We start from the raw sequence: 12,730 nt of genomic DNA, 5'->3' as shown, positions 1-12,730 counted from the left end.
ATCTTATTTATTTTTTATCACAATTTACTTCAGCAACCGCTGTTTGTAATATGTTTAACAAAACAATTTCGGGTTAAGGCAAGATGGTGTAGAGCAACGGTCAAAATCTCTTAGGTTTATGGTTAAATTTGGCGGTAGGATTGGGATCCAAACATCGGCGAGAATTCGACCATAGCTGTAGCCTACCTCCTGCCACAACAGATCTGGAGCGTACTTTATGGGAAAAGCCCCCTCACATTTTATGATAATATAGTGACATCTTGTGGCAAAACGTTGAGCGTATTGTAAAAATTATTTGTATCGTCTCATACTTTCCCCCTTCATATCCCCCTTATAAGATGTATTTTTCCTCAAGATAGCGAATGCAGGAATAAAAAGTAACAACAAACATTAATATAAACACTCTATTTAAATGGTAGCTAGCAGCGTTTAACTTTACACAGAAAAAAACTGAAACTGAAATGTGTAATGTTTTCCTTCCAGTATATTGTGTAATCTTGCTGTAGGAGAAGAAAATGCTTTAACAAGATCAGATAATTGAATAAAGGATATTTGTAGTTTTGGAGACGGAACAGACAATTATTTACAAAAACATCCCTAAGGGAGTAGATGGCAAGTTCATGGGCCTATGGTTGCAAATCAAACTCCTTGATACAAATATGGCAGAAAAATAACTTCAACTACCAAGCTTGTAGCTTGATAATCTGCCTGAATTGTCTCAAATCTCTAGTAATAACGTTAAAGATCTTGACTTTACAGTTAGCAGACGCTTTTATCCAAAGCGACTTAAATTCCATTATACATTTTACATAGGTATATGCAATCCCATGGGATCGAACAAACAACCTTGTGTTGTTGATGCAATGCTCTTACCACTGAGCTATAGGAAAACTTTACAATTGAAAATTTTAACGCCACCTTCTCGGAAATACTAGACACAGTTGATCCTCTGCGGTTAAAGCAGCCCGACACGGTGGTATAATGAACACACTCAAGCTCAAAACGTAAAATGGAGCGCAACAGAAAACTAAATTAGAGGTATTTCATACAGAATGGAAGGACAGTATTTTAGAATACAGGAAAGCCCTAAAACGTCTAGATCCACCCACCTTTCATCATTAATAGAAGAAAACCAGCACAATCTTTGGTTTTTATTTAACACAACTGGCTACATTCACCGAAAATAAATCGTCAGCGACTTCTGATTCTGTATACCAACCTAGCAGTTATGAATTTATGAACAATTTCACAAATAAAATCCAAGATATTGGAGAAAAAATTATAACTTTGCAACCAGAAGTGAAACCCAAGGAACAAACAACTAACTACAGCGCCCCTAAAGAGAAATTGTGATTATTTTCTACCATAGATCACAATGAACTCTAAATCAAGTACATGCATTCTAGACCCTATACCTACAAATCTATTGAAAGAGATGCTCCCAGAAATTATAGATCCTCTTCTTAGCACTATTAACTCATCTCTGACACTAGGACATGTGCCTGAAGCATAAGGTGGCTGTAAGGCCCCTTGTCAAAAAAAGCATCTCGACCCTGGAGAACTAGTTAACTACAGACCTATTTCAAATTTACCTTTCATATCTAAAGTTCTGTAAAAAGTAGTCTGAACTCAATTATGTTCCTTCCTCCAAAGGAATGACATCAATGAAGATTTCCAGTCTGGATTTAGAACACATCACAGCATTATACTACCTCTAGGAGATATAATAAAATGACACAGAGTTAGCTTTCACTGTTATGCTGATGATACGCAACTTTACGCAAATTTCCTCGAAGCCTCATGAAACACAGCAATTCCATCGAATAGTGGAATAAACAGTAGATATAAAAAAGTGAATGAGTAACAATTTCTTATTACTGAACTCAGACAAAACAGAAGTGTTACTTAGGGGCCGTTTACACAAGACCGTTTTCAAGTGAAAGTGCAAAACAATTTATGCGATTTGGCTGTCCGTTTACACGGAAACTGCGTTTAAGGGGACTGATAACGCAAACTTTTTAAAACGGGTTTCAAAGTGCAAGTTTTTGAAAACCATTGCGTTCTCACTCTGTGTAAACCCCGAAGTACGCAACAATGAGAAAACGACATTGTGCGCATATGTATTAGGTGTGGGGGTGTGGCATGCGCGTGTACATCCAAACACAACGAAAAATCGCGGATTACATGGGTTTTTGGGTTTGTTAACGCTTCTCCAGCAAAGTGTAGATTTACTACACCAGTGCTATAAACACCAGCGGAGACCTACAGCAAAATCTTAACACTCATTCACAGCGACAAAGGGTTTTTAAACTGCGCTTTTGGATCAGACCCGGTAGGACGAATAGATGGCGTTGTTGACAAGCTTCAATGGAAGGACACCCTTCGAATGTTTTCGCCATCTTGTTTTTTTATGTGCGCACGCTTCTCTTCACTTTGAATGAGGAAAAATGCAGCGCTCTGTATTGTATGGTCTCTTTAGCGACGGAGGTCCGCCTTTCGAATAAAATGTCAATCAATCGTCAGGGACACAGTTATTTTTTTCTTTACAAAGTGATGTCGTAATACAGGGTTTTAGTCATTTTTGCGGATCTGTGTAAACGCGGATTGTTTTAATAATGGTGTTGTGTGTACGTGAAACTTTTCAAAACCGCAAAAAGAAATACTTTTCCGTTTTTCATCGTGTAAATGTGGCATTATTGGACCGAAAACCTCCATACGTAACCACCAAGAATACTGCTTAACTATTGACGGATGTTCCATAAAACCCTCGTCTTCATCAAAGAATCTTGGCGTTTTAGTCGATGGTACTCTGTCATTTGAGAACCATGTCGCCAACACTTGTAAAATTGTGTTTTTCCCTCTTAAAAATATATCTAAACTGCTGTCACCATCAGATGCAGAGAAGTTTATGGCCTTTATGACATCAAGACTAGATTACTGTAATGCACTATTATGTGGTTGCCCTGCAGGTGTCACGGTTATGGACAGAACCCATTCGCAGGCAGACGAGTGTTAAATAACAACTTTATTTAAACCAAAAAACCCTTAATGGGGAAAACAGGAACAAAACAAGACAAAGGTGCAAAGGAAAACTTCCCACAAGGGGGACAAAACAAACGATGTCCTTCGAATCACAAAAAAAACCTATAATCACCAAACTCAAGAACAGGAAAAAGGAACAAGGCTAATCCAAACAAGACAGGGTCAGCAGGACAGACTAAGGTGGGCAAACGTGAACAGATAAACAATGAACCAACAAGGGACAGAGGGAAACTGGGACTAGATAAAGGGAAACACTAATGAGGACCAATAACACAAGAGTGGCAGCAGGTGACAGGAATTAAACACTAAGGGAAATCTAACAGGAGGATTGCACGGGGCAGGTGAAGGGAATGAAACACTAAGGGGAAGATGGTTCAGGGACGGTGACAGGACAAAACACTAATGCGCCACTAATAGGGAAACAATGAGGCGGGGCGAAAGGACGTGACACCGGAGAGAGAGCATGGCGTGACAAACCAAAACAATGCTCTTTCTCCACACAAAACACATGGGACTAATATGATCAGGCAGGATCATGACAGAAGGCTTATTACAAAAACTCCAACCGGTCCAAAATGCGGCAGCCATTTTATTGCCTATAAAGCCCAAGATGGTTTATCTCCTCACTACTTTAGTGAACTTCTCATGTATTACAGTCCTTCACGTGCACTACGCTCTCGGGCGTCCGGTCAGTTGGTAATACCTAGAATTTCAAAAACAAGTGTAGGAGGCAGATCCTTTTCCTACCTAGCGCCTTAACTTTGGAACAGCCTTCCCCGCACTGTCCGGGAGACAGACACAATCTCTCAGTTTAAATCTAGACTAAAGACTCATCTTTTTAATCTTGCATACACCACACTATCATAATATAAATATTGCAAAGGTTTAGGCTGCACTAGTTCGATCAACCGGAAACAGGAACACTTCCAATAACAACATGGTTCTAATGTTACCAGAGCGGGCAAGATGCAGTCCAATGTTGCCAGAGCGGGCAGGATGCAGTCCAATATTACCAGAGCGGGGAGGATGCAGTCTATGCCCAGACCTGACAAAAGCTTTGATGATAGAGCTGGACAAACAACGCGCCGACTCTCAAAATTTTGTTTGCCAAGATCAACCACTATTAGATTATTAATGATAATCGTAAATCTATGTTTTTGCCTTGCTGTGCAAGCACTGTAGAGCTTGTGCAGAGGCTGCAGGTTTTGCCAAAGGGGAACTGGATTCCCCTGGTTAGGCCTGGTTTCCCTCTGAGGTTTTTTTTCTCCTCCAATGGAGTTTTGGGTTCCTCGCCACCGTTTGCATACTGTTTGCCTGGCGGGGGGGCTGCTAGAATTTTACAGTTTTATTTAATTAACACTGCATATAGGAATTTATAGTCTGTCTGATATTTGACCTGTGTTTTGACTTGCATAACCCTATATGTTTTGCTCATAGTCAATATGTTTTCTTGTACAGCTGCTTTAACAATGAAAATTAAAAAGCAATGAAAATTTAAATGTGCTGGCTAAGGCTAATCGTAAATTCAGTAAGATTGTTATTCACGTCGGCACAAATGATGTTCGACTCCGTCAATCGGAGATCACTAAAGATAATATTAAAGAGGTGTGTGAGCTCGCAAGCACGATGTCAGAAACTGTAATATTCTCTGGCCCCCTCCCCACTTATCGTGGTGATGAGATACATAGCAGAGTATCATCACTAAATGGCTGGTTGTCTGAGTGGTGCCTGCAGAATGATATTGTTTTTATAAATAACTGGAAGAGTTTTGAGGGCAGACCTGACCTGTTGAAAAGAGATGGTCTCCACCCCTCCTGGGCTGGAGCTTCTCTACTCTCTAGAAATATGGCACTTATATGGTGTTAAACTAACTAAACATGAACATAATACAGATAATCAACTGTTACGACTCGGATTGCTTAATATTAGATCTCTCTCTAATAAAGCACTTTTTGTTAATGATATGATAACAGATCATAAAATAGACATGCTCTGTCTCACAGAAACATGGCTAAAGCCAGATGATTATATTGCGTTAAATGAGTCTGTCCCCCAAGATTATTATTATAAACACGAGCCTCGCCTAAAAGGCAGAGGGGGAGGTGTTGCTGCACTTTACCGTAACTCTTTTAGCATTTCCCAGAAGTCTAATCCTAAATACAATTCTTTTGAAGTCATGGTACTTGATGCATCAATACCTAATCCTAAGGACAAAACATCTTTAAAATTTATTCTGGCTAATGTATATAGGCCTCCAGGGCACCACACAGATTTTATTAAAGAATTTGGTGGGTTCTTATCAGAACTAGTACTGGCTGCAGACAGAGTCCTTGTTGCCGGGGACTTTAACATTCATGTAGATAATGATACAGATGCTTTAGGAATGGCTTTTAAAGACACTCTTAACTCCATGGGCGTTAGTCAACATGTGTCAGGACCTACTCACCTTCGTAATCATACTTTAGATTTAATTTTGTCTTACGGTATAAACGTGGTCGATGTTAAAATCCTTCAGCAGAGCGAAGACATCTCAGATCATTATCTGGTATCATGCTTGCTTCAATACCCAATGGTGGCAAATCAAACTCCAAGTTACAAATATTGTAGAACAATAACTTCGACTACAAAAGGTGCGTTTCTTGATAATTTGCCTGAATTGTCTCAAATCTCTAGCATGAGTAATAACGTTGAAGATCTTGACTTTACTATTGAAAATATTAATGCCACCTTCTCGGAAACGCTAGACATAGTTGCTCCCTTGCGCTTAAAGAAGATTAAAAATGACAGACCGACACCGTGGAAAAATGAACACACTCAGGCTCTAAAGAAAGCGGCACGAAAAATGGAGCGCAACTTTAAAAAGACTAAATTAGAGGTATTTCGTACTGCCTGGAAGGATAGTACAAAAAAATACAGGAAAGCCCTAAAAACGTCTCGATCCGCCTACATTTCATCATTAATAGAAGAAAACCAAAATAACCCTAGGTTTTTATTTGATACAGTGGCTAAATTAACCAAAAATAAATCGTCAGCGACTTCTGATGCTGTATACCAGCATAGCAGTGATGATTTTATGAACTATTTCACAAATAAAATCTAAGATATTCGAGAGAAAATTATAACTATGCAACCAGATGCGAAACCCGCTGAACAAACGACTTACTACAGCACCCCTAAGGAGAAATTATGTTTATTTTCTACTATAGATCACGATGAACTATCGAAAATCATTAGATCATCTAAATCGACTACATGCATGCTAGACCCTATACCTACAAATCTTCTGAAAGAGATGCTCCCAGAAATTATAGATCCTCTACTTAGCATTATTAACTCATCTCTGACATTAGGACATGTGCCTAAAGCATATAAAGTGGCTGTTATAAGGCCCCTTGTCAAAAAACCCCATCTGGACCCTGGAGAACTAGTTAACTATAGACCTATTTCGAATCTACCTTTCTTATCTAAGGTTCTGGAAAAAGTAGTCTCAACTCAAATATGTTCCTTCCTCCAAAGGAATGAGATTAATGAAGATTTCCAGTCTGGATTTAGAGCACATCACAGTACAGAGACTGCTCTGATTAGAGTTACGAATGATCTGTTTATGGCGTCCGACCGAGGTTGTATCTCCTTATTGGTGCTGCTAGATCTTAGTGCTGCATTCGACACCATTGACCACAGCATGCTCCTACATGGACTTGAAAATGATGTCGGTATTAAGGAAATAGCTTTGAAATGGCTTAGATCTTATTTATGCGACCGTTTCCAATATGTAAAAATAAACAATGAGGTATCACGCAAATCGCAAGTCCAGTACGGTGTACCACAGGGCTCAGTACTAGGGCCTATGCTCTTCGCATTATACATGTTACCCCTAGGAGATATAATAAAGCGACACGGAATAAGCTTTCACTGCTATGCTGATGATACGCAACTTTATATTTCCTCGAAGCCTCACGAAACACAGCAATTCCATCGAATAGTGGAATGCATTGTCGATATAAAAAAGTGGATGAGTAGCAATTTTTTATTACTGAACTCGGACAAAACTGAAGTGTTACTTATCGGACCGAAAGCCGCCCTACGTAACAACCAAGAATACTGCTTAACTATTGATGGATGTTCCATAAAACCCTCATCTTCAGCTAAGAATCTTGGCTTTATATTCGATAGTACTCTGTCATTTGAGAACCAGGTCGCCAACACCTGTAAGATTGCGTTTTTCCATCTTAAAAATATATCTAAATTACGTCATATGCTGTCATCATCAGATGCGGAGAAGCTTATACATGCCTTTATGACATCAAGACTAGATTACTGTAATGCACTATTAGGTGGTTGCCCTGCAGGCCTATTACAAAAACTCCAACTGGTCCAAAATGCGGCAGCTCGAGTTCTTACACGTACAAAAAAGTATGAGCATATTAGCCCGGTTCTGTCAACCTTGCACTGGTTACCTATAAAGCATCGCATAAATTTTAAAATCTTGCTTATTACCTATAAAGCCTTGCATGGTTTAGCACCTCACTACTTGAGAGAACTTCTTACGTATTATAGTCCATCACGTGCACTACGCTCTCAGGCGTCAGGTCAGTTGGTAATACCTAGAATTTCAAAATCAAGTGCAGGTGGCAGATCCTTTTCTTATCTAGTTAGGCCTGGTTTCCCTCCGAGGTTTTTTTTCTCCTCCAATGGAGTTTTGGGTTCCTCGCCACCGTTTGCATACTGTTTTGCACTGTTTTGCCTGGCCGGGGGGGCTGCTAGAATTTGGTTGTCTTATTTAATTAACACTGCATATAGGAATTTATTGTGTGTCTGATATTTGACCTGTGTTTTGAATTCCATAACCTTTTATGTTTTACTTATAGTCATTTTTTTCTTGTACAGCTGCTTTGTAACAATGAAAATTGTAAAAAGCGCTATATAAATAAAGCTGACTTGAGCTGACTAAAAAGCGCTATATAAATAAACTTGACTTGAGTTGATTTCAATAGCTGTAAACACCAAAAACCGGCAAAACAAATCTATTCAATGAAAGGGAAAGTGATACCAAAATAGGATGGTAATGCTGTTGGTAACGCATCCTCATTTGAATTGAGACATGGAGAAGCAATTACTTCCCAAATTTATAATTCCTTCAGTTTCTTAAAAAAAGAATAATAAATATAAAAATATTATGAAAAATCGAATAACATATATGTCTAACGAATGCGGAAGGACACACTCACAATTGGGTTCAGCTTCGATTTATCCCTTTTTATTGGAAACAACAAGAAAGAATTGAAATAGGCTGATGAAATACTGCAGACATTGATATGGACCACAGCATCGCTACTTGAGTCTGTTGCCATACGGCAAGATAAGAGCGACAAAATCAAACATCCGCAGTACCATTAACAACCTTCTAACACCAATGAATACAACCAAATGCCTTATTTTATGAAATTCACGAAATACTCTTTAAATCAAAAGTTCTTTTTAACCCTGTTACATCCACCCCCACTGAATTACATAAAATATATGGATGACCAGGGGAATATCAACAACGGAACACTTTTTCTTCAGGTCATAATAATAAACTTCACAAGACGAAAGGAACTCCCATAGGAGGACAGTCAAAAACCAATTATCCCTTAAGGACGAAGTGATGAGAGAGTAGCGCTAAGCTCTCTCACCAGCTACTGACAGCCGAACATCTACATACATTCCGCAGTATCCTTCCATACTTTATTCACCATTACAATACCAAAAAAATCGCTATGGATTCGGTCTGGCAGGCCATATATGCAAAATACCTGTCCCATATTATCCTGGCAACCTGTTTGGCAGATTGATCCCTACACACAAAGGCTTGTGCTAGCCTTGTAAAGTGATCGGTTATCACCAATACATCAACAGACTTGTTAGTAGAGTCTTCAGCTGACCAGAAGTCTATGCAGACGAGCTCTAACGGCCTACTTGTTGAAATGTTCTCCAGGCGTGCTCTACCAGAAGGATCAGTCATTTTGCTCACAGTGCAGTGATGACATAAGCGCACATAGTCCCTTGCATTTCGCTCCATGTTCAGCCAAAAGAAGCGCTGCCTTGCAAGGCTAATACTCCGCGACTGACCTTGGTGACCACAATCGTCATGGATTCCTCTCAAGATCACACTCACTAAAGACTCTGGGACCACAAATTGAAATCGTTTTTTCCTTGATAATCGGTCACAGGGCACTCTGTACAAGATACCACTTCTGACAGCAAGTTTCTCCCAGTACTTCAGGTATCGAAGAACGCTCGTTGATTCTTTTGACCTCTCTCTTCTTGAAGGCCTTCGCTGACGCTCAACATAATATAAGACTCTTGACAAAATTTTGTCTGTGAGCTGTTTTTCACGCAACTCCTGTTCTGAATATGTTGGCAACGTGTCCTGCCCTACCGACATCAACTGAGGTAAGTGATCTACTACAGACATTGCTCGTGCTCTGGCACCGATGTTCCACTCAACATGTGAGCTCAATATGGCAGAGACATCTGCATTCGAGACGGTTAGAAGGTCTTTGGTCTGCTTTATGTCCGATCCACATGACTGGCCTGCATTAATGACACTCTGCCTCCTATCTGAATCACAGGAAAGTCTGAATGCATCCTGCACAAAATCTGTAGAAATTCCTCTGGAACCAGCTAGTAGTGCTCCATATGGTTATTTGAGCAGTCTCTGCATGACATCAGTTTTGACAAATGAAACCCTGCTCAGGGCATCAGCGACTATGTTCTGGGGACCAGGCACATAATTTATGTCGAAGTTGTAGCTAGCCAATTTAGCCACCCAACGTTGTTCGCAGCAATCCAGTTTGGGTTTTGTAAGTATATGAGCCAAAGGATTATTGTCAGTTAAGACAGTGAATTCATGCTCTTTGAGCCAATGGCTGAATTTATTACACACTGACCACTTCAAGGCCAAAAACTCCAAACGATGTGCAGGATAATTTAGCTGCGACAGAGAAAGGGACTTACTGGCAAAAGCTACAGGTCTGGCTTTTGTCTCCCCCTCTGTGATCTGTGAGAGCACAGCTCCAATACCATCTAAGGAAGCATCCGTTGCCAATATGAAAGGCCGTTCAAAATCTGGATGGGCAAGGACAACGCTCTCGACTAGCGATGCTTTCAGCTGCTCGACTGCTAGTCTTGTGCTTGTGTCCAGTCACTAGATTTCAGCTTCCTATTCTGACGAGCATGACTCAGCTTCCTCAGATTCCTTGCTGTCGACTTTTGACCCTTCAGAAGATTAAAAAGTGGCTTGGCTACGGCAGAATAGTTTGGAACAAAGTGCTGTTAGTAATTCACCATTCCCAAAAATTATCTTATCTTCTTCTGGGAAGGAGTTGTTCCATCAAGCTCCATCAAATCTAAACTGTTTATCTTAGAGATGATTTTAACTTTGCTTGGGTCCGTAGAAACACCTGTCTGATCAATCATATGCCCAAGGAACTTCACAGATTTTCTCATCAGGTAACACTTCTTTGGAGCCATCTTAAGATTGTGAGCACGAAGCCTGCCAAACAGCATTTTCAAGCGATCAAGAGCTGTTTTTTCATCAGGCCCGAAGACAATCAGGTCGTCCAGATAACACAGCAGACTGTGAAAATTTTCGTCCCTGAATATGTTGGTCATCATGCGCATGAAGCTACCAGGACTGTTGCAGAGACCTTGGGGTAATCGATTGTATTCAAAAAGGCCCATAGGTGTAGTAAAGGCGGTAAACTTGCGGTCCTCCTCATGCAGCATCATATTATAGAATCCAGACGTCAAATCCATTGTGCTAAAGAGGGCGTTACCGGCAAATGCTGCTAAACAATACGCCTGGTGTGGAAGAGGGTGTGCATCCTTTAGCATTCTCCTGTTCAGCCAACGGAAATCCGTGCACACACATGCAGGTCTCCATTCTTCTTCCAGACCAAAACGAGAGGAGAAGCGTACTCACTGGTAGATCGCCGAATTATCTCTGTGGTGAGGAAGGCGGGACGAGAGCCGTGACGTGGGGCCGGTGGCGTGAGTGATAAGTGCAATCAGCTGTGCACGCACCGGTCCCGCATCTATCACGGAGGAGTTTGGGAGCTTAAAAGGACGACCAGCAGGACTGTTGACGAGAGAGGACCGGGCCCGGACATATGTTTAGTTTATGTTTTATGGTCGGCAGTCTACCGTGAGGTGGCTGCCGGTTACTTCCGTGTTTATTGTTTATTTAATTAAAGTTTTATAGTTCAAATGCTCGCCGGTTCCCGCCTCATTCCTTCCCTTTTATGGAACTTTGCTACATTGGTGCCGAAACACGAAAGTAACCGGAAGAACTGTCTCCATATCCAGTCTTCGTCAACTTTGTCTGTGAACAGGCAAAAACACGCAACGATCCCAGCTTTGCCAGCATATCAGGAACATGGTATTCATCAAAGACAGAAAAGAGTGTTTTCCAGCCAGCCAGTCATCACGTGGGAACATCAGCTGTGAGAAGGACTGAAATCTCTACAAGCGGCAGCGATAACGATAATAACAGTGGTCAGGAAACATGAGGATCCCGACAAACAATGCCCACTACATAACAAGCCTCATCCATTGAGGAAATGTCGTGGCTTCAGAAACAAAACTCTGGATGAAAGGAAAGCATATCTGAAGGAAAAACACATCTGCTTCAAGTGCTGTGCCTCATCCACTCATGTCGCTAAGGACTGTAACAGGCCTCTGCTGTGTCAGGAGTGCAACAGTGACAAACACCCATCAGCGCTACATCCTGGGCCCGCCCCATGGAAAACTGATGTCTATGGGAGTACCGTGGCTCACAGCGGGGAGCGGCAGCCGTCGGAGGCCATTCCGTCAGTGACATCCAAATGCACGGAAATCTGTGGGAGTGTGAACACGTCAAAATCCTGCTCAAAAATCTGTTTAGCATTAGTGTATCCTGCTGGCCAAAAAGACCGAGCTATGAAGACCTACATTGTTCTTGACGAACAGAGCAACAAGTCCCTTGGAAGAACAGAATTCTTCGAACATTTCAGAATTCAAGGCGCAGGATCAAGGTACACTCTGAAGACATGCTCAGGGGTGGTGGATACAGCGGGACGACGCACCATTAACTTCATAGTGGAGTCAGTGGATGGCAACTTCCACATTCCCTTGCCTACTCTGATTGAGTGCTACATGCTGCCAGACGACAGGTCTGAAATACCATCACCAGAGGTAGCCAGGCATCACCCTCACCTCAAACACTTGTCAGACAAAATCCCAGCCCTGGATCCTGATGCGTCCATCCTTCTTCTCCTCGGGCGAGACATAATTCGGCTGCACAAAGTGCGAGAACAATGTAATGGGCCACACAACACGCCGTTTGCCCAGCGTCTCGACCTTGGATGGGTGATAATTGGAGATGTGTGTCTGGGAAGAGCACATAAAACCACTACCATTAGCGTCTTCAAAACCAGCGTGCTGACAAGCGGACGCCACTCCATCCTCAGCCCATGCACCAGCAGCTTAATGGTCAGAGAGAAGATTGACAGCGTTGTACTACCTCACACCTCTCAATGTGTGTTTCATACAGCCAATGAAACAGATGGCTTGGGCAGAGACGTGTTTCAAAGAACACAGCGTGATGACCAGCTTGGCCTGTCCATCGAAGATGAGTTGTTCCTTCATCTCATGGATAAGGAGGTCT

This window comes from Barbatula barbatula (genome assembly GCF_947034865.1).
Source record: "Barbatula barbatula genome assembly, chromosome: 7".
NCBI lineage: Eukaryota > Metazoa > Chordata > Actinopteri > Cypriniformes > Nemacheilidae > Barbatula > Barbatula barbatula.
Note: the sequence above shows the minus strand (reverse complement) of the source record.